At 39.3% G+C, this 27,136-nt stretch overlaps 1 protein-coding gene across 3 annotated transcripts in view; it reads left to right on the forward strand.

The window, feature by feature from the left end:
* The window catches only part of CCSER1 (coiled-coil serine rich protein 1), a 998,177-nt gene that overhangs the window by 349,873 nt on the left and 621,168 nt on the right, over positions 1–27,136 (forward strand). The gene's annotated exons all lie outside the window — the stretch shown is intronic.

Genomic DNA, 27,136 nt, shown 5'->3' on the forward strand with positions numbered 1-27,136 from the left:
AATGCTCCAACACTGGAAATTTTTAAGAAAATGTTGGATAATCATTTGTCTGAAATGGTGTAGGGTTTCCTGCCTGGGCAGGGGGTTGGACTAGAAGACCTCCAAGGTTCCTTCCAACTCTGTTGTTGTTGTTGTTGTTATTATTATTATTATTTTATTTACACAAAATGGCAGTATACACAGCAAACGAGATAATTATGCTGGATTTCGTATCACAGATCACTAGTCGAACACTTCCCAAGCGTTTAGGACTGCGTTATTGTTATTATTATTATTATTATTATTATTATTATTATTATTATTATTGTTATTGTTATTGTTATTGTTATTGTTATTATTATTTTCCTTGTCATCTTGCAAGGTAGCAGTCTTCCTTTGAAAAGTATACTGGTAATCCTCCACTAACGATTACAGTTGGGCTTGGAATCTTATTTATTGAGTGACCATGTGGGCTGTTACACTATGTTACGCACTATGGAGAAGATCCTGGCATGGTGGGCAGGCAGAAGGCCTGGCACTACCACCACCACCACCACTTTGGAGGCCTGGGCCCTCTCTTCACCCTGCAGGGGAGAACAATTCCAGTAATGCTGGCATTTGGTAGAGTCTCCCCCAAATTTGAGGACCATTTGGTCTCCTCCAATTCCTCCTCCTAAGAGAACTTTCTTAGCATGGAAGAATGGATCTCAAATCTGGCAAAAACATTAGTGAATCCCCTAATTCTAGAAGGCTCAGAACTGCTGGTTTTCTCTAGTCATTTCCTTTCCATAGAGGCAGAAACTGTTCTGACCTAGGCTCCCTTAAAAAGCATGAAGCAGGGTTTGGTCCCGGCAAAACCCCTTTTATTTACATGACCGTGAATTCCTTTCATTCACAGTCAGCAAGGCTTGGCAAACAGTCTTTCAGAAGAATATTTATCAACACAACCTTATCTCGCTTGGAAAGCTGCCAGATAACTTGTTTCCAAACGCAGAGTAAGGCACAGAGTCTCTTAGAATCATGAACAGCACTTTTCATTCTTGAAACAATGAATTGGACAAATGAATTGTTTCATGCAAAAGCCCCCCCCCACCCCCACATTTGCTCCTCTTTTGTTTCCTATGGGAGAGGCCAATCACCTCCAAGGTGTGGTTTTACTCCTAAGTCGACCCTGCTTTCTGAGTTGTTCTTGTCTTCTGGCAGCTCTGCGCATGCGCACACTGGGAATAGGCTCCAGCTGTTCCTCTGCCTCACTGCTGTCTAGCTCCCTCTTTTCCTCCGATGCAGAGTCCTCGTCCAAGCTTTCCCCAACTCTAGGACTGGCCCATGATCCTCCCAACCTCCTCATTGTCCGACTCTGCTGCCAGCTCCGCTGCCAGCTTCCCCAATGACTTTCTCAGGTAGCCAGCAGAGAAGATTGCAAATAGCGATCACATGATTGCAGAGTACTTGACCAACAATTGTAAATGCCGAAGTCCACAAATGCAGTCATATATATGTATATATGTACATATGTATGTATGTATGTATGTGTGTGTGTGTGTGTGTATGTATGTATGCCTGGAGAGATGACAGTACAATATTTTACAATGGCTGAAGGTGCTTTATGAGTCACAAAGCACAAGTTCCAAGGCCATCAACTACAAACAGTGATCATAAGTAAAGGACTACTTGTAAACACTTGGTGTACTACTTGTAAACACTGGTGAATTGCCATCCACTAATGGTCATGAATGTCATGTCTTTTGTTTCACAGATAGGTATTTGTGAGTTATTACAAGGCTGATGAAATTTCACCATATGCGTCCACCAACTTTTGCAACCAAATACTTTTGTATTTTCTTGATCCCCAATTTCAATTCCAAATCCTTTTATTACACATTTTCTCTTGTCACTTTGAAAGCACTAAATATTCCCTGAATATTCATTTAAGCACTTTAAAGCCACTGAATACTTTGAAGCCATTAAATATTCTCTGAATAGTTGTTGTTGTTTTTTTGCATCTCTGAACATTTGTCTCTTTACCTACTAGTCTTAAGAGCCGGGAAGTCAGAAACATGCAACATTGCAATCATAAGAAATACATTCTCTCTGTGATTCCTTTTGAGGTTGGTTTTTTTTTTTTTTTTGTAAACAGATTTTTAGTATATCTGCATGTTCCACAAAAGGATGCCAAATGTGCCTTGTGCAAAAATATTCTTAATTATTTGCTCCCATCATTGGGGTTTATGATTTGATATGTTCTTACTTGCTCTCTCCATCATTGCTAGCTAGAGAGCTGTTGCTTTTTACTGCCAGTCTGCAAGGAAATCTTTTCTGATTGCTAAATTACTTCATTTTAAGAGTACAGTATGTAAATATTTAATGTGAAGGAAATTTACTCTGAGATTGTAGCAATGAAATTCTTGTAAATGAGGAAAGAGAATTGGATCCCTTTGTTGGAGGAAGGCGTTTTGAAGAATGAAAGAAAGGAAATATTGGTAATATTTTGTAAAACCTTGATTTTTAGCCACTAGGCAAATTCAGTTTCATTTCAGCGCATAGTAAATGAATGCAAAGAATGGCATCTGCATTTCAGAGAATAAGTACATTTTTGTGAAAGGACTTTAAGTGAAATAAATATCTCTATACGGAGTATAGTTGGCAGAGTGGTATTCAAGACCTGAGAGCTGCTATGAGGCAGGGTTGAGTTCTTGCCCTTCATTCCAGCTACTGCCGGATATGAAAGGAACTGGGGGTCCCCACTGGCTAATCCTTTAAGGTTTTCTATTTTCTATCAGCTACCAGAATAAGTTGGATCCTATGAAAGGGGACCAGCTATGATCATTTTCTATTATTTCAAGGGGACCAACTGCCTAACTCTGTCAATTATATCTAGGAATAGGTTGTTTCTGGCTCTTTTCTATTGTTAACACATGCTGGATTTTTTAATGCACTTTATTAATTGATTGTTAATAGTCTGGGATGTGTGCTTGTTACTTATTGGGAATTAATTTGTTTATATTTCTATAGTTCTGCCTTTGTGGAGACTCCTAAAGTTCTATAACTAGCCATAATTGACCAAGTCCTGTCCTGCATCGAACTCTCCTTACCACTCAGCTTGGATGCATGCCTCGTTATTCTTGTAAAGCTTACAAATAACTTTTAGGTAGCTCATAATAAAGCTAATAGACCATCAATGTATCACTATCAAATTGTATTGTAAGGACTGATTTTTCTATAATAAATTATTTTCCCCTCTTCCTTTTGAAAAAGTTGATTTCTCACTAGATAGACAAAAACAACTACATAGCTCAAGTGTTCTGACCTCACAATGAAACAGTTGTATTTTTATAGTAGCTGTATTGAAGTTTCTATATATATTCTGTCATAGTGATGGCAGCTAACCAAATATCTATAGGGCTGCTTATAGCGAAATAGTTGAGGTTGTTTGGATAAATTGCCATGATTAAAATACAGATAGTTATATTAATTTTTTTTAAAATAGAGGATTCAGGAAACAGAGGAATTCCCCCACCCAAACTGAATATGTCAAAGAGGGAAAAAAACTTGAAAAGATCTATATAGAGTTTATGAATTAGGCCTTTCCAGGAGATACAATGTGTTATTAAACTTATAGGAACATTGATTTTTGCCAGCATGGAACTGATATTTATAATTAGTCAGAGATACAGCAAATGTTATGGGGTTCTGAGATACTGGAGAACAGAGTTCTATGTGTGCATGATTCCAATTCCAATTCAATTCAAACCTTTATTGTCAGAGTACAACATGTGTACAATGAGATTGGCTGAGCCTCCCTTCGTACACCCCCCCCATCAGAATACAACGCACACAGAAGTGGGATTCACTTACCTTACCTACCGGTTCGCAAATGTGAGCTCATGTGCAGTAGTCGCGAATTATGTTCAGGCGGATGGGCGGAGCCTCCCGCAGTCATCATTACCGGTTCGCGCGATTCAGACAGAATCGGTTGAATTCCACCACTGAACTCACAGTGAAAGACAAAAAGAAAATCTCTAGCCCAGTGAATCCTACTAACAACCACTCAGTCCTATTGCACTATGTGAACTGATTGTACATCGCGCTGGCCCTCCAAATCAATCGTGCTATGTTGTTGTTGAGTTATTTTTCATTCAGGAGTCTGACAGCCCACGGATTATTCACTGTGCACCTCATATGTTGGCTTTCTGTCCTCTGTTGCAATAGAAAATTTTATCCTATCACTACTTCTCTGGGAAGCTTCACTTCAAGAAATAACGTAACTTGGGTTGTCTTTGGCTTTGTGCTGCTGTGGAATTATTTTTTTTAAAAAAAAAACCCTGCTCCAGGTTCTCCCAAATATAAACAGTGTTGGCAAAAGCCAAATGATACTAGATAGTCCTAGAATAGCTTTCTTCCTTTTGGCCATGTTCTCATTTACAATGATTTCCAAGAAATAGGACACATTTCTCACTTCCATTTCTGGGAAAAATGTAGAAGTGAATCTTGTTGTTGTTTAAAAAAAACCACTTTTACATTTAAATTAATTTTATGAAATGTTCTAAATCAGGGGTCTCCAGCCTTGGCAACTTTAAGACTTGTTAAAGTCTTACACCTATTTATTCAAGCGGGACTGGCTTAAAAGTTTTAAAAGTTTTATTAAATTTTTAATTTGGGGCTATTTATGAATTTTATGATCTTAAATTGTTTTAAATTTCGGCCATTTGTAATATGCTTGTTTTAGTTTTGTTTTAATGTGTATATTTTGGGCTTTTTAATATTTGGCTGTACACCGCCCTGAGTCCTTCGGGAGAAGGGCGGTATAAAAATCTAATAAAATAAAAATAAATAAAATTGTGGACTTCAATTCACAGAATTCCTCAGCCAGCAAAGCTGGCTGAGGAATTCTGGGAGTTGAAGTCCACAAGTTTTAAAGTTGCCAAGGTTGGAGACTCCTCTTCTAAATCTTTCCTTGAAGCGGTCAGAAACACTTCCATCTTTGGATGGAAACTCCTTTTCAAGAACATTGACATATTACATGGGTGACAGACTCAATCACGTCATGTGACGTATCACAATGTTTTTTGCTTTTTCGGAGCTGGGGTGAGTGTGGTCTGCGTGTGACGCATCTGGCCCTCAGGCCACCAGTTTGACACCCCTGATCTATTATTAAGGGAAAACAAGCAAATGACTGAATGAAAGAAATCCATTTTCATAATTTCATTAACTTTGCATTATAAGATTTAAGCTTGAAGGAAAGTATGTTTTCAACAGACTGGTCATATTTTGAAGCTACAAAGTTGATTTAAGTATTCAAGGTCTGGATGTTGATAGATTCATCTTGGATAGTTAAGAATCTTTGAAGGTCAGGTAATAAAATATCTAATATCTAAAATGTCTAATTAGGAAGGAATGAGAAGGAAAGTTTCATTTGTTAGAAGGATACATTGGAGGAATTATGAAGCAGATTTTTCTTTTAATGTTTCTGCCTGAATTTTAAATTGCACTCAGTTGATAGGAAATTTGTATTCAGGGATTTCTTAGAAGCTAATGTAATCTTTTTTCCAAAATAATTATTGCATCACAGCACAGCTTGATTGTATAAGGATATGGGGAGAAAATCCAAGAACTGTCTCATTACATTTTTAAATAATAGGTTGTAAGTCCTTGAACCTAGTTACATCATTATACCCCTCATCTTTCATATTCACAAGGTTATTGTTTTGAAAAGTTAAAATTTACAGGTGAATAAGTATCTCTATTACTTCAGATGCATTTCTACTTACCTTTACAGTTTCATTTTCACTTAAGTCACTTCATCATGGAGCTTTGCCTGAAGTCACAATTCCTTAAGTTGCTCAAACTGCTACATTTTCTCCCTTCTTGAGATCTTTACTTCTAATATCTATTAGTGATAGGAAAACTGATAGCAAGATGTCAAATAATAATTATGTTTTCCAGAACGATAGGCTTTTGCAGCAAAAAATAGTATACAGATTTTAGTCCCTTAAAATCAGGGGTGGGATCCTACCGGTATAACAACCGGTTCGCTGTGCACGCATGCACAGTTTGCAGAAAACTCACCTTCCACATTGCTGCCAGCAAGGAAAACAGCTGAGGTGCAGCAATCCACTCTGATGCGCCAATCAGCTTGGCTTCGGAAACGGAAATATAGGTGAGTATAACGCAAGGACAGGCGGGCAGGCCCACTTCAAAACTGGAGCGAACCGGTTTGCTCACAGCTGAAAGTCGGAGCTAATGATTTGCCCAAACCAGTTCGAACCGGTAGAATCCCACCACTGCTTACCTTTCTTGCAATAGTTCTACACTGCACTTTCCTTGTTAAAGTTTTTGTCCCAAAGCCCTGCCTCACTATGCATGTCTGTTTCTTTACCAAGGAAAAGAGGATTTCTTGATTTTGATTGTTTATGGGAATTAGGTGTAAATGGGATTCCACAACATTTCACTGGCATTTAAGAACATATGAATAGCTGTGCTGGATCAAGCCAAGGCTCACTTTGGTCCATCATTTTGTTAGCTGCCCTGGAGTGGGGAAAGAGATAGGTACCTACAAGGAAAAGGTTGAGATACACTTTTCTGCCATAATTGTTCCCTTTCATGTTTGGAGGCATACAAGAGCTGTGGTGGCGCAGTGGTTAGAATTGTGGTTAGTGATTGCCAACTGCCTGCAATTTGGCAGTTCAGATCTCACCAGGTTCAAGGTTGTCTCAGCCTTCCATCCTTCCGAGGTGGGTAAAATGAGGACCCAAATTGTTGGGGGCAATAGGCTGACTCTGTCAACCGCTTAGAGAGGATTGTAAAGCACAGTAAAGAGGCATATAAGCCTAAGTGCCATTGCTATTGTTACTGCAAAAGTAATTGTGGGAGATGACCAGGCTGAGCCTGAGAGAGGGGTCAGATGCGTCATCAATCATGAGTCCCATGAGATCTACATCCAGCCCACCATGAATTCCTTATTTACTTCCAAATTGCTTTAACCATTAGTAGTTTCAGATTCTTGTAGAGAGCTTAAGTTTGTAATAAATCTTTATACCCAATTTCCCTGGCATTTTTGACAGTAGCATTGAGACTTCAACACCTGTGGCCCTTGGTAGATATTTTTTCCATGAATATAAAAGCATCCAGCTAAATTAGAAGCCATCACCATGTCCTGTGATAATGAATTCTGCAGTTTTTAAAATTATGATTTATTTTTATACTGATTTTTAGAAATTAATACAATATGCATATTCTCTTGAAAATGAGAATGTTCATATCATATTTGTCTGCTGTTAGATCTTGGGGGCGGGGGTTGTTTTGAATATTTGTTTCAGGAAATCTTTCAACATATCATAAATCTTCAATGAGGCATTTTTTCCCCATCCTACCAAACTCTGTAGTTTGTATGTTTGGAAAACATAATTGTCACTATTCATAAAATTTGTTACTAAAAAAGTCCAGCTACCTCAAATTTTAATGACTTCCAAACTACCCATATTCCTGGGAAATACAAAAATTCACACGGCAAATAAATGGCAGCAAAGATAAACAGTCTCTGATGTCTTCTAACTGTTTTGCCACTAGCTATTGATTACTTGGGTTTTTGCAGACCAATACGGCATGTCCAATTTAGTCTTGTTTATTACAGCACAAATATGTTGTACTAAACATTTCTTCAGACAAGTTCATAGGATATTGCCATATTGCCTCCTCCTTTGATAAAATAGCCTGTAGCTGCTTTCAGTTGATCTAGTTTGGTTATGATCAAATCTTATAGTTAAATTTCCTGATCAAAAATATTTTTGTAGGAAGAAATTGATTTTCAGGGAAGAGAAAAGATGGAAAGACCCAAAAGCATTTACAGTGAAAGCTCTCTGGTTTGAGATACGCTGCATTGTATTTCAAAACAATCCTTCTGATTACATGAAGATAATTTTCCAAAGGGTGGGTGATTTCACACAGACATACTGCTTTTCTGTTTCTGTGAAGGTCTACCAGTCTCCCAGGATTCTGATTCAAATCTGCAGTAATTTAGTAATCTATACCAAATGTTTTACCCAGTTGTTGTTGTTGTTAGTTGCGAAGTTGTGTCCGGCCCATCGCAACCCCATGGACAATGTTCCTCAAGGCCTTCCTGTCTTCTACCATGCTCTGGAGTCCATTTAAGTTCATTCCTACTGCTTCGGTGACTCCATCCAGCCACCTCGTTCTCTGCTGTCCCTTTCTTCTTTTGTCCTCAATCTTTCCCAGCATTAGGCTCTACTCCAGTGAGTCCTTTCTTCTCATTAGGTGGCCAAAGTATTTGAGTTTCATCTTCAGGATCTGGCCTTCTAAAGAGCAGTCAGGGTTGATTTCCTCTAGGACTGACCGGTTTAATCACCTTGCAGTCCAAGGGACTTTCAGGAGTCTTCTCCAGCACCATGGTTCAAAGGCCTCAATTCTTCAGCGCTCAGCCTTTCTTATCGTCCAGCTTTCATTTTTACCCAGTGATATGAAATTTGTTCATAATTCTGTTGATCTTCTGGATTCAGTCTTGTCAAAAAAAGAGTGGTGTATAAATTGTCTAGATAAATAAACAATACAATTCTAAGAGTTACCAAGAATTGGAGAAAGTGATTGGTGACTGCTTTTCTTACCAATAGATAACAGTGAGTGGAAAGGGATCAGATAGGAGGGAATTCTACCATTTGCTGCCTTGAACCTATCTCTTACTAAATAATGTTAAAAGCTTTATTGCCTGGCCTTGTTGCTATGGTGGCAGCACAATTTTATGCTGCTATACTTTCCTTCCAACTCAAGGACAGGAGAACAGCGCATTAATGTGGCCGCGAGGAAGATCTTAATGGCAAGCTTTTGTACCTGAAACCTGAGTTGTAAATATATTGGAATTAGTTTTAACTAGCTGTTATGGTGCTGTATAAATGGATTCTTTGCTCATTTTTTAAAAAAAATACCCTTTGCACATTTATACTATTCATTGCATTAGCAATGAATCTGAACTACTTGCCTTGATTTTTATTGACTATTTACATTTTAAGCTTTATACAAATGCAGTAAAATACCATTATTTTACATCTCCCCAAGAGCATTTGCAACCTCATTTTCATAATGACTTTATAAGTACACATTCTCCTGAGCGGAAAGTATGACATGCATCTCTTCTTCTTAAACTCTGAGAAAAATCCATAAAGGATAATGGAATTCATTTGAATAGCCTAGTCCTGAGGAAACACCAAATAATCATTATTAATTAGAGCAGAAAACTGAAGATAGGTAGATAAATGGCCTATAAATACTGGTAATATTTTCCTATAGATTTACTTTTTGCCGCATTACACATAGAAACAATATCACATTGTTCAGAATCTTATTACTTTTGCTGTTCACAAGCTTCCCACTACCTTTTTAATATTATTTTAGTGACGACTGGAATGGTAATATGTACTCCATAGAACGCAATACTAAGATGCATCTTCCAAAAAACATTTGTAGATACATGTTCATCTCTATCTTTAAAAAAAGAAACAAACAAAAATCCTTAAAGGACCTATAATAATAACTGAGGCAGCATGTTTGACCCAGCTTGAACTGAGATTGGAGATAACAGATAAGGAGACTGAGTTAACATCAACAATTTCCTAGGTTGTTGTTTATTAACCTTTTAACAAAATGAACAACAGTTCGTGGTTCATGATCTGTTTGGAGAAGACACATTTGCTGCAGTTGAGCTGGACTAACCCTTGAGATTAAGAATAATTTAACTCTTGAGATCACCGACATTTCGCCCTATGGGCTGAGCAATTTCATGCATACATTCTTATCATTGTTTCCCCATTGCCTTATTGCCATGCACTCAAAAGCCCGATTGGCTTATTATCAGGGGATGTCTTATTTTGGGGGAAACAGGATATGTATGGATGTATGTATGCTTGTATGTTGGACTGGATGTTCTATGTTTATTTTGTTTTAGTTTTACTACCAGCATAGCAGAGCTGGGAACTAATTCTGTTTTGGAGTTCATTACTTATCAGGCATAAACAGTTATTAATAAGCTGGGTTTGCTACAGAACTTTAGAAAAGGCCATTCTGAAACTGTCATATTCAATAAGCACTTGGTATTTTCTAATAGGCTCATCAGGGCCAAACAGATGAGAAGAGGAACAAGATACCGTGTTAACAAAGATATGTAGGCCCGTACATTAACCTAGCAGCTGGCAAAATTGTCAGGCCTAATATAGCCCAAGAAAAAGGTCTTTGGGTGAGAACTTCCATTCACCAGGAAGTGATGCGTTCAGTTCAGCCACAGAATTGGGCACAGAAAAGGCATTGATATATCTGTTATCCAGGCAGTGCCCCAAAGACTCCATTTTAAGAATAAATCAACATACTATCACTTTATTAAATTAAGATGATGGTATGGCAGCTTCAATTTTTTTTTTCCCCAAACAGGTTCTTTTTCATACTGCTTTATGACCTCTGCACTGATATAGAAATGCTTTACTGGTTTCCTGAAACAAGCAATGTATTTATTTCTTTTGACTCTCTATTACTCTTTTTGCATCTATGCTATTATTTGAATAAATTGGATGCGGCCTACAGTGGCTAAAACAACTGAGATGGTTTATGAATGGGACAAACTGTTATCCTCTTAAATAAGAAGTAAAACAAATAAAACCAGATTGTATAACTGCAGCTTTATTTCACATTTTCAACTAGAGCAGATGCAAAATAAAAATCAAGGTATTTTAATGATTTAGAGGAGAGGTAGTTGAACCAAAATGGCAAACTACCTGCCTAGTTGTAACCATGATTTATTTTTAGTTTCTTATATCTTTGATCTGTAACCAATTTCAATTGTTAACTTTCTGGTTAATCAGATGCATAGAATAGTCATCTTCTGCGGTTGCTCATCTAAAAGTTTCTACTGCATTGTCTCTATGATGGGCTAGACTAGCATGTGAAAAAGGCTAAAAATCACCTTACCTTCATACCTAACTCAGTTTTCTGAATCTTTTTATAGAATTGACTGGCTAGCAATGTATTCTCTACATTGTGTCCTCTTACTTGACTAATATTATCTAATATATACAATAAACTGAATATCCACAAGATGTTAAGATACAGCTAATACAAGTGGCAACATCATTTCTGCTTTTGAGTCCATTAAGTTAGCTAGGGTGATCTTGTCTGTATGGGTATAACTAGGACCCATTGCACATATAAATATATCTTCCCTGATATACTGATTCAGAAGTAGGTATAGTTTAATTAATCTTTTTATTGTAGCAATGTAGAAATGCTTATACCATTAACTGTGAGGGAATAATATAATGAGCCAATCCTATTTGTCACATAGCCTCAAAATCTTTCTGATGAGAGTCATACATAATTGCCACCTGTGTGTTATTAAAAATACAAACAATATATGTTTTTGCTTATAAGCTCCTGGACTTGTAGTTTTTAATAAGGTGACCAATTGTCCTCCTTTAGGGAGGACAGTCCTTCTTTGGTAAGTTCTGTCCTCTCTTGAAAAGTGTCCTCCTACCTGTCCTCCTTTTCGATATTTGAAGACTAATCTGTAAATCTCCGTATTCGATCGATGCCGATCCGATCCGTTGCGTGTGATGTGAGGTATTTGTATTTGACATGACGATTCGTCAAGGCTCGGTACAGTGCGGCGAGATGAGATTATGAGACGCATGCACTCCGCACAGGAGAATTGTTTTGAGTGAGTGTGCTGCGTGCAAAAGTGCGCTGCACACAAGTGGCTTTGTTTACTTCTTACTGAAACACAACATGGCACACACGCACGCATTACACTCACTTCTTTCTCAGTGAATATTCAAACATACACAGGTGAGCACAATAATTCACATTTTATTGATTCATTATCTATTTAATAATTTCCAAATATGTATACTTTTATTTACAAGTTTATTTATTCAATGGAAAAGTACTCATTTAAATAATAATTAATAGGCATGTAAGCATAATTACAATATAAAATGTTATTGTTACAAATCATTTATCATATTATATATGTATTCTGTATTATTGTTGCAATGAATAAAATGTTTCTTTTATTTATGATATTTTTTTCTTCAACTTATTTGTGTCCTCCTTCTCATTGTAAAAAAGTTGGTCACCTTATTTTTAATGAATCTATGAAAGGCGCAAATAAAAGTCCATCTGCTAATTGTTCTAAAGCAAGGCAATTCAGAACTATGCCAATGTCTGTATTATTTATAGCTCCTCAGCTGTGTTTGCCTGCAGATTGAACTTCAAAGTAGCCAAACACAATTTAGTTTGTTCTGTAAACCCAATAATTATCATTCCTATACTTTTCTAAATATTATGCAAACAAAGGAAATTGTGATGTGTAAACAGGGGTTAAAATAACCATGGGGAAACATATTGTGGAAATTCTAGACTGATTAAATTGTAGTGTGAAGGCAAATATTAAATGGTATTGTCTTTACTTTGGCATTAGAAGGTATAGGTTGCTTGAAGATTAAACAAATATTCTTCCTAATGCTAAATAATTGTCTATGCTAATTGCAATAAATGAAGTTGGTTTTAGTCTTGCACTCTTTTATTACACAAGCAAATTGGATGTTATTTGGAAAGCAAATTCTAAGGACATGTCTGTCTTGCTGTTTGCTCTTGCTTGTTCTAGATCTCTTCACATCCCTCCTTTTTTCCTTTTTTCCATTTTGGCCTCATAAGGACCTTTAGCATATAATACACAGCAGGCAATTTTCAGGAAATATATGTATCTCTTTTACTGACCTAGTAATTCCATGCATCGGTGTGGAGTTGGGGCAACTGAATGGAACTGAGAGGTTACTGGCTGGATGCCTTTCCTGATGCCTACGTGGAGTTCACAGCAGACAATTACTCATTGCCCATAGGGAAAAATCTCTGTCTCTACCCAGGATTGAATTCATAGCCTCCTGAATGTGAGGTGAAAGCTCTAGAAAACTCTACACATGTTTTGATATACTGTATATTATATAGATGAAAATAATGAAAGTTGAAATTTTATCGGGGCTATTTTTTCCTGTAATTGCCCCCTGCTTTAAAGAGAGAAAGGGAAATAGCTCATGGAAATTGTTCTAACAAGGTATCAAATCTTTCAATTGTGAAGGGAATCATGCTTTTTGCAAGAAAGATTCAAATATGCATTTAGCTGGCTTGTTTTCAAAATGTTTCCCCAAAGCATTTATTGGATTTTTTAAAACATTCACCAGTACTCTTTAAGCTACTTAACAAGTCCAGAAATACACACTCCATATTTGCTTATATATAAGTCTTATATATTGATTTTTTTGGAAACTCTTGCTGTGCTGCAGAAATAGGCAAACAAAAGCAATAGGAAAGAGTAGAATAGTTCATTTCTATTTTGAGAAACAATCAAGATTTTCTGACGGAGGAATCAAAATGGCAAAGTTCCAGATGATTATTTTCAGCACTGCTATAAATACCTTGCTAAAAACAAAACAATAAAAACAACAAAATCAGCCATCCTTCTTTGTGTAGCAGTGAAGAAATACATTTCTCTAAGATCCTGTAAGTTTCTTTCTTTTTTTTCCCCTGCAGCAAACTAGCATACCTACCATTTTGTATTCTTCATTCTGCTTCTGACATGTGGAGGAAGAGCACTACATTGGGTAGTGGAGGTCAGCCATGTTTTTCCTGAATACGGTTTTTTCCTCCAAAAAATGAAGTCAAGATCTGGTAGTGGCAAGAGATGCTGAGAGCATGAATGCAGAGAATATAAACATGCACTTAGGACTAGCTTGAGAAGAGAAAAGAAAAGCTTCATTACACCGGGAAAAGCAGACAAAGAGTGCTGTTGGGAAAGGATTAAATTCTGCATCATCCTCAAGCTTATTCAGTGACTGTCAAATAGCAGCTGTTCCAGAATTTCAAGAAAGAATTAAGTCCTAGATGTGTTGCCCAATCTCAGGGAAGCTTCAGCCTAATTTATACCTGTCCTGAGGTGCTTGGCACTTGCCGTGATATATTGTAATTGTAGGAACTGAAGCTGGCAAGGTGGCAATCGGAGCTGTTCGTATCAGGAAAAAAATATATCTGTTATATAAATATAGAACTCCCAACTGATGAAAGGACAACAGAATTTAGTTGATCCAAAAGGTGGAAAGAAAACAGTAAATATTAATATCAACCCTGGAACTGGAATGCAGTGGCTCATGTGGTTAGGATGCTGGTTTGATAATCAGTGGGCCCCTGTTCAAGACGCGAGTGCTGTTGCATGACAGGGGTGAGCTCCCATCTTTCTCTCCAGTTCCTGCCAACCCAGAAGTTCGAAAGTTGGCAATCATGAGTAGATCGATGGGTGCCACTTTGGTGGGCAACAAGGGGGATGTGAAAGGAGCCCCAAATTTGGTGTTCCCTGGGCAATTATGATATCACCGGCTAATCCTTCAATTCAGAAGCGCCTCGGTGCTTCCAAGAGAGTGAGCGAACCCTGGAACCGATATATGTGGCTTGATTTTTCTGTTCTGTATCAGTCAAATCTTCAGCATACAGTATGTGTATTTTCTATGTTACGTATAACAAAGCAACTTTCTTATTAGTATTGAGTCCTTGAAGCATCCGCAATTACCTAGTTTTGAAAGTGTTGAATCTGTGGAAGAATAAATATTTATAGCTATGCCTATCCTAAAGTCTGACAGTCATTCCCATGGGATGTTGTTACTGTACCATATTAAGCCAAACAAAGCACATTAAGTTTACCATTGACGATGTATTATTACTGTATGTTCTAAAACAGAAAGAGATGCCATTGCAGCCACTTTCACTGTTTTTTCCCTACCAATATAGAAATTAGACATTGGTAATTGAAACAACTTACTGCCTCTTAGCTCTCAGAACAATTTCTTACCTATCACTGTGGGTTTACTATTTCATACAAAGGCTGAAATATCCAAGGCTGAAAATTATACTACTGAATAACTTTTATCAAAAATACCAAAGAGCCATTTATTTCATCCCAAGTGGTTCTTCAGACGTTTGGGAGGGATCTCCAAGATGGATTTTTCCAGTTTCAGAACACTGAATATTGTTTCAGGATCTCTTTTTCTCTTTCTTCTTCTTCTTCTTCTCCTCCTCCTCTCCCTCCCTCCCTCCCTCCCTCCCTGTTAAGTCTGGGCAATGAGGAGGCAGGAGACAGTCATTGGTGACAACAGCTCTTAAGTTTATTGTGAGAACCCAGCAAAGAAATAGCAGAACAGTCCTCTTTATATAGCATTTGGGCTGAGGCACCAGCCAATCAGAAACATGCTTTTTCCCCGTCCAAAATTCCCCCCAATAATTCAAAATATATTACACTCCCCTCTCACTTTCTCTCTTTTTTTCTTTTTCTTCCTCTGTCCTCATCCACCTAAACATAGTGTGGGATATGGACAAAACTAATTTTAATTTTATTTATATTTAATTAAAATTATATGTAGGTATATTAGCGTTATACAGTTTTCTAATAAAGTACAGTAAGTGGCCCAAAATTGTGGAAACCTTTTGGGAAAAATTGATTTTAACATAACATAACATCAGAGTTGGAAGGGACCTTGGAGGCCTTCTAGTCCAACCCCCTGCCCAGGCAGGAAACCCTACACCATCGCAGTCAGATGGTTATCCAACATTTTCTTAAAAATTTCCAGTTTTGGAGCATTCACAACTTCTGAATGCTAAAACTAGCTAATTTTCTAAAACTAGCTAATAACACCACTTTTTTTTTTGAGTAGTACTATAAAATTATATATCAATGGAAAGATAATTGAATCAAGAATGTAATGCAAAAACTTTTATGAAGGATCTGCTGTTAGAATAGCAGTTACAGTATAAAGAAGAAAAGTAGAAACACGTAGAAAAAAAATGAGATATACAAAAATTATCACCATAGAAAAAATGAGATATACAAAAATTATCACCATGTCAGTTAATACTTAGTTGGGTAACCTTTAGCATGAATTATGACCTTACAACATCTTCCCATGGAGTGAATCAAGTCTTTTAGTTCTGCAGCTGTTATAATATGAAATCAAGATTGAATGATTGCTTCTAACTGGGTTTTATTGCTGGGTCATTTCTGAGTAACAAGTTTCTCTAAGTGGCTTCATAGATTTTCAATTGGGTTAAGGTCTGGGCTATTCCCAGGCCATTCCAGCAATGGAATAGGATTATCTTGAAACTCCCCCATCCCCCCCAAAAAGTGTGTTATTCACCATCAAACCTCAAAAATACACTTTTCCCAAAAAGGTTTCCACAATTTTGGCCACTACTGCATGTGGGATTCTTTTCACTGGAGATGTCCAGGTGAAATCTAGACCAGGGGTCTCCAATCTTGGTCCCTTTAAGACTTGTGGACTTCAACTTCCAGAGTTCCTCAGCCAGCTTTGTTGGCTGAGGGACTCTGAGAGTTAAAGTTCACATGTCTTAAAGGGACCAAGGTTGGAGACCCCTGGTCTAAACAGTCATGTTTAGTCATGTTGGGATATTTTAATCTGGATACCTGTATCCAGTAAACTTTGGATTCATTAGTATAAATTTATAGAGGAGATGGCTGAACACAATACTTTTCAGAGTCATATACAGCCCTGTACAGAAAATTCAAATGCCTCATTTGTGCCCTGTTTTCTTTTGGTCTCTTGGCCATCTGTAATTCTTCAACATGATTTTTTTCCCCAATTCCATTTTAAAATCATATACAGTAATATCAGTGGCCAGTCTAGCAAAATGTTGAAATTCCTAAAACAATTACAGCCAGAAATACATCCCATGGTCCAAAATCATGTGCCGGTTTCTGAAAGGAAGTTAAATCCCTGTTCATGTCTTTTTCTGCCACACCCACAGACCACAGCTCAAATGGGACTGGGTTTTCTGCTTAATGTTCCCAGTATTTAATGTATTACAGACAAAGGGAGATTTTGTAAAAGAGAACAAAACATGAACCTTGAGTATTAAAAGAGTTTATTTTCTTTTTATTGTTCCTTTATTTTTTTTTAAAGATACTGTGATGGTCTGTGTCGGATGCAGTTAAGCTGCATGTCCTATAAACTTCATTTATGTTTTTCTTATCGATTGCCTTTTTCTCGAGTAATTTGTATTTTTAATGGCTCAGTGTAGTTTTTCTTTTTTTTTTTAATTTCAACCGCCATGCTCCAGTTCATTTCGAGAGGCCTATTCCTTTGTTGCTTTCTCTTTCCTTCACAGTGATTAATTCTTGAAGGAAGCAGCTGTGAATGGTAAATTGGCAATACAGAGTGACTCTGGGGTTATGGTACTTGGAGAGATTTTCGAAGAGGGAAATAACAGGTGTCTTGTGTCATCACAGGTTTAGAAAAATTTCCAGTGCCAGGAAAGGTGCCTTCCCCCTCTTCTCCCCTGCCTTTTTCTGTCTTCTAAAACAACAATTATTAAGCATAATTGTTCTGTTACTAGCTTCAAATTAGCTTGGATTTTAAATAGATACATTGATTTGTCTTTTAGAATATCATTCAAAAGATTGGAATGCATATGATTAGTTAGTTCATTTATATCTATGTTTTCATCAGTTAATGGAGTCCAAGTGCCTCATAGTGATTATCTCTTTATCACTACCTACCTATTTACCTACCTACCACCTATGGTTAGAATGCAATACATCAGCAGAGGTGGGTTTCAGCAGGTTCTGACCAGTTCTGGAGAACCAGTAGCTGAAATTTTGAGTAGTTCGGAGAACCGGTAATAAAAATCCTGACTGGCCCCACTCCTATCTATTTTCTGCCTCCCGAGTTCCAGCTGATTGGGAGGAAATGGGGATTTTGCAGTATCCTTCCCCTGGAAATGGGTGGGAATGGACATTTTACAGTATCCTTCCCCTGCCACGCCCACCAAGCCATGCCACGCCACCTAGCCGTAGGCCGTACGGGTCTGGATGGGGAGAAACAGGCTCAAGCTCAATCCCGCCAAGACAGAGTGGCTGTGGATGCCGGCATCCCGGTACAGTCAGCTAAATCCGTGGCTGACCATCGGCTGACCATCGGTGGCGAGTCAGTGGCCCCGATGGAGAGGGTTCGCAACTTAGGCGTCCTCCTGGATGAACGGCTGTCTCTAGAAGATCATTTGACGGCCGTCTCCAGGAGAGCGTTTTACCAGGTTCGCCTGGTACGCCAGTTGCGCCCCTTTCTGGACCGGGATGCCCTATGCACGGTCACCCACGCACTCGTGACGTCTCGCCTGGATTACTGCAATGCTCTCTACATGGGGCTCCCCTTGAAGGGCATCCGGAGGCTACAGTTAGTCCAGAATGCGGCTGCGCGGGTGATAGACGGAGCCCCTCGTGGCTCCCGCATGACACCCATCCTGCGCAGACTGCACTGGCTACCTGTGGCCTTCCGGGTGCGCTTCAAGGTTCTGGTAACCACCTTTAAAGCGCTCCATGGCATTGGGCCGGGTTATTTACGGGACCGCCTACTGCTACCGAATACCTCTCACCGACCCGTGCGCTCTCATAGAGAGGGTCTCCTCAGGGTGCCGTCAGCGAGGCAATGTCGTCTGGCGACGCCCAGGGGAAGGGCCTTCTCTGTGGGGGCTCCCACCCTCTGGAACGAACTACCCCCCGGACTTCGTCAGCTTTCGGACCTTCGGACCTTCCGCCGCGGGCTTAAAACATACCTATTTAATTGTGCAGGACTGAGCTAGATTTTAAATTTATGGGTTTTAATTGGGTTTTGTTTTTATATTTTAATAACGGGCTTTAGAATAAGTTTTTTAATTGTTTTATATTGTATTTATGTATTATGTATTTTTAAGTGCCTGTAAACCGCCCTGAGTCCTTCGGGAGATAGGGCGGTATATAAATATGATTAATAAATAAATAAATAAATAAATAGCCATGCCATGCCACCAAGCCACACCCACAGGACCGGTAGTAAAAAAATTTGAAACCCACCACTGTACTGCATGCTATATCTGCTGAATGCCGGCTACTAGCAGTTTGGCAGTTTGAGTCTCCTCGGCTCAAGGTTGACTAAATAAGACCATTTAATATTTATCAGGTGCCTTCAGGCTTTTAGATTAGATTAGATTAGATTAGATTAGATTAGATTAAGATTAAGTAAGACTTTAAATAGAATATCAATAATGTGGATATGTGGATAATGTGGATAATGTGGATCCACAATAATGTGGATATCTAGCACGCATATATGTATGTAATGTGTATGTTTATAGAAATACATGCATCTGCGTTTAAAGCCAGTTTGGTGTAGTGGTTAAGGGGTTGAGACATTGAGTTCTAGATCTGCCTTGGGCATGAAAGCCAGCTGGGTGATTAGTCTAGTCACTGTTTCTTAGTTCACTCTACCTCACAAACTTGTTTTTTGGGGGGAAATAGGAACAATAATATCAGGAATGTTTGCTGGCTTGAGTTGTATATGAAAAAGCTAGGATTAAAGATGTCTGTCCATCCATCATCTATCTGTCTGTCTGTCTGTCTATTATCTATCTATCTATCTATCTATCTATCTATCTATCTATCTATCTATCTATCTATCTATCTATCTATCTGCAATATCTATCTATCTATCTATCTATCTATCTATCTATCTATCTATCTATCTATCTATCTATCCATTCATCCATCCATCCAGTGGTGGAATTCAAGTGATTTAACAACCAGTTCTCTGCCCTAATGATTTCTTCCAACAACCAGTTTGCCAAATTGCTCAGAAAGTTAACAACCGGTTCTCCCGAAGTGGTACGAACTGGCTGAATCCCACCACTATATGTATGTATGTATGTATGTATGTATGTATGTATGTATGTATGCATGCATGTATGTATCTGTCTGTCTGTCTGTCTGTCTGTCTGCAATATCTATCTATCTATCTATCTATCTATCTATCTATCTATCTATCTATCTATCTATCTATCTATCTATCTATCTATGCCATATAACAAGGTTTAAAATCTCTCCCTTAGTTGCTTTCATAGTATTTGTCATTTGTTGTTGAATGAATATCTCCTGGAAAAGGAATAGCAGAAGAGGACTTTGATCGTCTTTCCCCTGTTTGTGTAGAATCATTTTTCTGCATTCTTGGGTTTTGTTTAAATAAGATAGTAATCGATGTTCGTGGTACTTGGTATAAAGGGAAAAAATTGCTTTTCACTTCCAGTAGTTGCTGTTATCTAAATGTTGAACATTCTTCAGTGAGCATAAAAGAATAAGAGATACTATTCATAATGCAGTTAGATCTTCATAACTGAGCCGAAGATATTTTTTTCTCCATTCTTAGAATAGAATAGAATAGAATAGAATAGAATAGAATAGAATAGAATAGAATAGAATAGAATAGAATTTTAGTGGCCAAGTGTGATTGGACACACAAGGAATTTGTCTTTGGTGCATATGCTCTCAGTGTACATAAAGGAAAAGATACCTTCATCAAGGTACAACACTTACAACACTTAATGATAGTCATAGGGTACAAATTTAACTCTTAATAATAAAACACTTAATGATAGTCATAGGCTACAGTTGAGCAATCAGGAAACAATAAACAAGTAAAAGATACAGATCAGGAAGTTAGCCCAGGGGTCTGCAAACTTGGCTCTTTTAAGACTTGTGGACTTCAACTCCCAGAGTTCTGGGAGTTGAAGTCCACAAGTCTTAAAAGAGCCAAGTTTGCAGACCCCTGGGTTAGCCAGATTTTTACAAAACTTCAGTGGTAGTGAAGTAGTACTCTCAGAAAGAGGATATCTTATCCAGGCCTGAAACATTTCTATGGAGATAGCATGATCCTATTGACTTCTCAGAACATTAGCAAAGGCTGTTATGAAATCATCCAAGCCAAAAGCTCCAGGAAACAACATAGTGGTTAAAGAGAATTTACTATGTAAGCATTCAATAACACCTAGCTTTTTGTTATGTTGTGTACTTATTTTATTTCAGCCCGTCTCTTCAATAGGTATCTTGATAGACTTTGATTTTCCACCTCCTACATTCATTTTGTATTGACAAACCCTGTTTTCTGGATTATAATAAATTAAGTTCTTGTACCTAGTTAGCAGTTTGCATTCCTGATTCAGCCAGAAAATAATTATTTTAACCTCTCATACTTTAAAAATCTCATAAACTCAGGTCAATATAGAATTTGTTTTGTGCTCTTTGGAAGGTCTACTTGATCATCTACAAACCCAGGCCTCAAGTAGACCCTCCAATGAGCACAAAAGTAAACCTTCCAAAGAGCACAAAATAAAATCTGTATGGAGCTCCTTTACAATTTTTAATCTGATAAAGAACGTCTCTAGGTTCAGGATTGAAGAAACTTGTCTGTTCCATTTTCTGTTATCACAGCTTGAGGTAGTCCGGGATTTGTCTCTTGTTTCTTTCTGTCCTCTTGTTACAATCAAAACATATTATGAAAAAGCCTTATCCACTCGTACCAGGGCAAAGGTGGGGTTCTGATCTGAGGATCAGCTATGGTCCTCTCCATTTCTATTGCTGAAAGGATCTAGTCCAGTGATGGCTAACCTTTTTGCAATCACGTGCCAGGATGGAGGGGGGTGGGGGTAAGGTTCATGCACACACATGCCCACACCCATAATTCTATGCGCCCCGCCCTGTGCATGTGCATGCAACTGCCCTCCCCTCCCCACCGCTCCTGGCACACAATGGCTCGGTAGGCCCGTTTTTCTTTCTCACCTGGCTCCAAGTCCTCTCTATGCATCTGGGAAGGGCGAAAATAGCCTTCTCCACTCCCTCGGAGGCCCTCCCTAGGCCCGAAATGGCCCGTTTCCCAACTTCCAGTTGGTCAGGACACTTCCTGTCCAACCGGAAGTTGGAAAACAGGCCGTTTTGGGCCTCCAGAGGGCCTGGGGAAGACTATTTTCGCCCTCCCTAGATGCATAGAGAGGATCTGGAGCCAGGTGAGAAAGAAAAACGGGCCTTCCCCACCCCCTGCAAGCCCTCTGGAGGCAGGAAACAGCCTGTTTCCCTACTTCTGGTGGGCCCAGAAGCCCCGAAAATCAACTGGCTGGCATGTGCATGCCCACTGGAACTGAGCCACGTGCCCACTGATATGGCTACGCGTGCCACCTGTGGCACGCGTGCCATAGCTTCACCATCATGGATCTAGTCACTTTGGATTTAGCAGTAGGATCCATTACAAAGAGCTGTCCATCTCCCGTATGTACTGTGGTTCTGGCTTCTTGAATTGTAACATACCTGCTAATAGTCTCATATATCATGTGATCATGCGTTTGACAGGTCTCCTGCTCTTCTAGGGTGCCATCCTTCACTGCAAGCTAGCAGCACTGATTAATCAATGAAATCTCACCTTTACCTGCACTTTGTCACAGGTTTTTTTTTGTAAGTTCTCAAGGTTTGATGGAATGTACAGTACAAAACGCCCATTGATGCATTTCCCCCCTCTCTAATTAAAGCAAGCAGAATTGCTTTCACTTTCAACCAAACTTTGCAAGTATAACTTACAACTTAGTTAATTGCATTCCATTGTCCTCTCCCTCCTCTTTGTGCCTTGCTAATAATATAGTAGTTTGACTTTTTACATTGTCTGGCAGAGGGAGAAAAAGTTCTTCTGTCTTATTACCAAATGTAGTAGTGTAAGTTCTCTCCCTCCCTCCCTTCCCTCCCCCCACTCTCTCCATATTAGCTTAAAATAGAAAGAAAGCAGGGTTTGGGATTTTAAAATACAAAAGCAGAAGTTTATTTTGCTTTTCTATTTTAAAACCCCAAACCCTGCTTTCCCCCCCTATTTTAGAGACAGATACTTATAGGCTTGATTTTCATAATGTACTCTGCTGCCATTGTTTATTGATCATGAATTTCAACTTGTAATGTCTTGGGACCCGGGTACTTATGAGACCGCCTGCTGTTATCTTATGCCTCCCACCGACCCATACGCTCCCACAGAGAGGGTCTTCTCAGGGTGCCGTCCGCCAAACAATGTCGGCTGGCGGCCCCCAGGAGTAGGGCCTTCTCTGTTGGAGCCCCGACGCTCTGGAATGAACTTCCCCCCGGCTTACGCCAAGTACCTGATCTTCGGACCTTTCGCCATGAGCTGAAAACACATCTATTTATCCAAGCGGGACTGGCATAATATTGTTATTAATTTTAAATTGGGTTTTTATTGCCTTAGGGTTTTTAACTTTTTAAAATTTTAATATTGGCCTTTTGCAATTTGCTTAGTTTTAAATTTTGGTTTTAAATTGTATGTATATCAACTTTTTATCTCTGGCTGTACACCGCCCTGAGTCCTTCGGGAGAAGGGCGGTATAAAAATTTAATAAATAATAATAATAATAATTGCCACATTGGCTTTGAGAGTATTCAGTAGAGACAATGTTACATAAATTTTGATTTTTTTTTTATTTATGCCCATTGTCAATTTCTTTTTGTTTTCTGCTAAATAAAAAGGACATAAAAAGATAAGTGGAACGACTTGCCTTCAGAAGTTGTGAATGCTCCAACACTGGAAATTTTTAAGAAAATGTTGGATAACCATCTGACTGAGATGGTGTAGGGTTTCCTGCCTGGGCAGGGGGTTGGACTAGAAAGCCTCCAAGGTCCCTTCCAACTCTGTTGTTATGTTATGTTATGTTAAGATATCTTTGTCATTCCATTTTTTTTTTTTTATGGTCAAAGATTCACCATCAACAATACTACTTTTGTTTGGTGTGTTTTTTTTAGGGGAAAAAGATGGACAAATGCAGAAGTTTTCATGCTTAGAGAGCAAAAGTCATATAATTTGAAGTACAGTACACATTTTTGTGCTTTTGAGTTAGTGTTGACTTATGGTGGCTTGTTGGAACTAGTCCCTCCCTACCGTTTTCTGGCTAAGTTTTCAGAAGTGGTTTGCCATTGCCTTCTTCCTAGGGCTGAGAGGGAATGACAGGCCCAAGATGACTTGACTGGCTTTATGCCTAAGGAAGAACTAGAACTAACAATGTCCCATTTTCTTGTCTGATACTTTAACCAACTACATCAAACTGGCTCTCATAGTATGCTTTATACTGCTACCATGTTTTCTCAAAAATAAGACATTCCTGAAAATAAGCCCTCCCTGAAAAGTTGTAAATGCATGCGCAGCCAGTCCCCGCCATTTTCTCTGGTTAGAATTAGGGAGACAGAGCTGGAAATCAGCTAAGATGGCAAGAAGAGCCCCGCCTTGCTCCATGTGCCCCAAAATAAGGGCAAGGGCTTATTTCAGGGTTCAAAAAAATATAAGACAGGGTCTTATTTTCGGGGAAACACAGTATAAGATAGCCTTTAATCATTTCACCAGGCTCACAAGCTCTTCAAAAACCAAGGTATGAGTAAATTAATGATAACAGCCAGTTGAAGATGCTTTGAATATGGGTTGAGAAATGCTTCTACATTGAGAAATGTATTATGGCTTTGTAACTATTCTTAGGAGAGTAGGTTGAACAAAAAACTTTAAAGAAATAGTTAAAAGCCTTAAACCAGTGACGGCTAACCTTTTCAGACTGAATGCCCAAAGTGCATGTGCACCAGAACCCCCAAAATCCAATGTGCGCACAGCCACATGTATGTGTTGCATTTCCCATGCATGCGCGCGCACAGTCTGCATGCACTCTGCCCCTGAGCAAGCATGTGCAGCCTCCCTGCAGGCACCCTGCCCCTGTGCATGTGCCCCCTGCATACGCCCTGCCCCCCCATGCATGCATGGCAGAGACCTGAAGACCAGCTGGCCGGCGGGAGGTGTATGCGCATGTGCGGCAAAACTGAACTGGAACGATGACTCGTGTGCCCACAGAGGACACTGTGTGCCATCTCTGGCACGCGTGCCATAGGTTCACCATCACAGCCTTAAACCATCTCATAGTAAAATAACTATGCTTGTAATACCTCCTATCACAATCATAGGGGATCATTCTGAGCCTCTTTTCCTGTTTACTATCCAGCTGCGGACTATGCTGTTTCTTATCTGACCATTCCCTGCATAGCATCTTTTTGCACTGTCTCCCAAGGTCTTTCCCATATACTATTACTCATCCTGATAGATCATGTGACCGCACCTTTTGGGTGCGGTTCCAGTAATTCCAGTTGCTATTAATAGGCCAAGACCATAAAGTTTTTAGCCAGGACATCACCCCTCTCCTCCCCTAATGTGCTGCCTTCTAATTCAACTCTTCCCAGCTGCTTAATCTCCCTCCCCTTTCTCTGTCCTCCTGGGAATTTATTATTTATTTATTTATTTATTTATTATTTATTAATCACATTTATATACCGCCCTATCTCTCGAGGGACTCAGGGCGGTTCACAGGCAAGTAAAAGACATATAAATACACACTAAAACCACATTTAAAAAACTTATTCTACAAAGCCGAATTAAAAAGCAATATAAATAATAAAAACCCATTTAAAACCAATATAAATTTAAAAACTAATCCAGTCCCAAGTAAATGAATAAGTGTGTTTTAAGCTCATGACGAAAGGTTCGGAGGTCCGGAAGTTGACGGAGTCCTGGGGAAGTTCGTTCCAGAGGTGGGAGCCCCCACAGAGAAGGCCCTTCCCCTGGGTGTCGCCAGACGGCACTGCCTAGCTGACGGCACCCTGAGGAGTCCCTCTCTGTGAGAGCGCACGGGTCGGTGAGAGGTATTCGGTAGCAGTAGGCGGTCCCATAAATAGCCCGGCCCTATGCCATGGAGCGCTTTAAAGATGGTCACCAAAACCTTGAAGCGCACCCGGAAGGCCACAGGTAGCCAGTGCAGTCTGCGCAGGATAGGTGTCACACGGGAGCCACGAGGGGCTCCCTCTATCACCCGCGCAGCCGCATTCTGGACTAACTGAAGCCTCCGGATGCCCCTCAAGGGGAGCTCCATGTAGAGAGCATTGCAGTAATCCAGACGAGACGTCACGAGGGCGTGAGTGACCGTGCATAAGGCATCCCGGTCTAGAAAGGGGCGCAACTTGGCGCACCAGGCGAACCTGGTGGAAAGCTCTCCTGGAGACGGCCGCCAAATGATCTTCAAAAGACAGCCGTTCATCCAGGAGGACGCCTAAGTTGCGCACCCTCTCCATCGGGGCCAATGACTCGCCCCCAACAGTCAGCCGTGGACTCAGCTGACTGTACCGGGATGCCGGCATCCACAGCCACTCTGTCTTGGAGGGATTGAGCTTGAGCCTGTTTCTCCCCATCCAGACTCGTACGGCTTCCAAACACCGGGACAGCACTTCGATAGCTTCGTTGGGGTGGCCCGGTGTGGAAAAGTACAGCTGGGTGTCATCAGCGTACAGCTGGTACCTCACACCGAAGCCACTGATGATCTCACCCAGCGGCTTCATATAGATGTTGAACAGAAGGGGCGAGAGAATCGACCCCTGCGGCACCCCACAAGTGAGGCGCCTCGGGGCCGACCTCTGCCCCCCTGTCAACACCGTCTGCGACTGGTCGGAGAGATAGGAGGAGAACCACCGATAAACGATAAAATATATATTATTTTGGGAGGAAAATAAAACCTAACAGTGATATCCTGTATATTTAACAAAGTATATATTATATGTAAGCCCGAAGCAAAATATTCCCATCAAAAACAACTTGTGTGTACAGAAGTCACTTTGTTTTGAGCTATAGTTTTGATTTTACAGAGGTAAAACTCTATAAAAAACTCTATTAAAAAAAAGCTTTTGAGTAATAAAGAACAACACAATTATGTTAAATTTAATTAGTTTATTGCTTTTTGTTTCTCAAAATCTTGATTGAAAATTAAGCTTTGATTCTGTTAATTGATAAGCCTGCTCACTTTTTGCAACACCAGCATGCATGAAACCTTTGGAACAAAGGAGGAATGTCTCTATCCTTCTTTAAATAGAATGCTTTTATTTTGCATTTTTAGAAATGCTACAGTCATCTTTGTGGTACTGAGAACAATCCTTCCCTTCTCTCCTCCCCCGTCCTCTGAAAAGATCAGGGATGGTTGCACTTGCCCACAAGTGGAAATATCTGCTTCATTGCAAACATTTTTCTCTCTATTTCCTCTCTTTATAGGCATTCTTTTTTTTTTTTTGAAATATTTTTTTATTATTTTATATCGTACATTTCATTTCTGTGTTGAACAGTGCATTCTCTCGTCCAAGGTGTTTACATACAACATCATCATTGTCACTATAATCATATATATATAT

Source organism: Ahaetulla prasina, chromosome 8 (genome assembly GCF_028640845.1).
Source record: "Ahaetulla prasina isolate Xishuangbanna chromosome 8, ASM2864084v1, whole genome shotgun sequence".
NCBI lineage: Eukaryota > Metazoa > Chordata > Lepidosauria > Squamata > Colubridae > Ahaetulla > Ahaetulla prasina.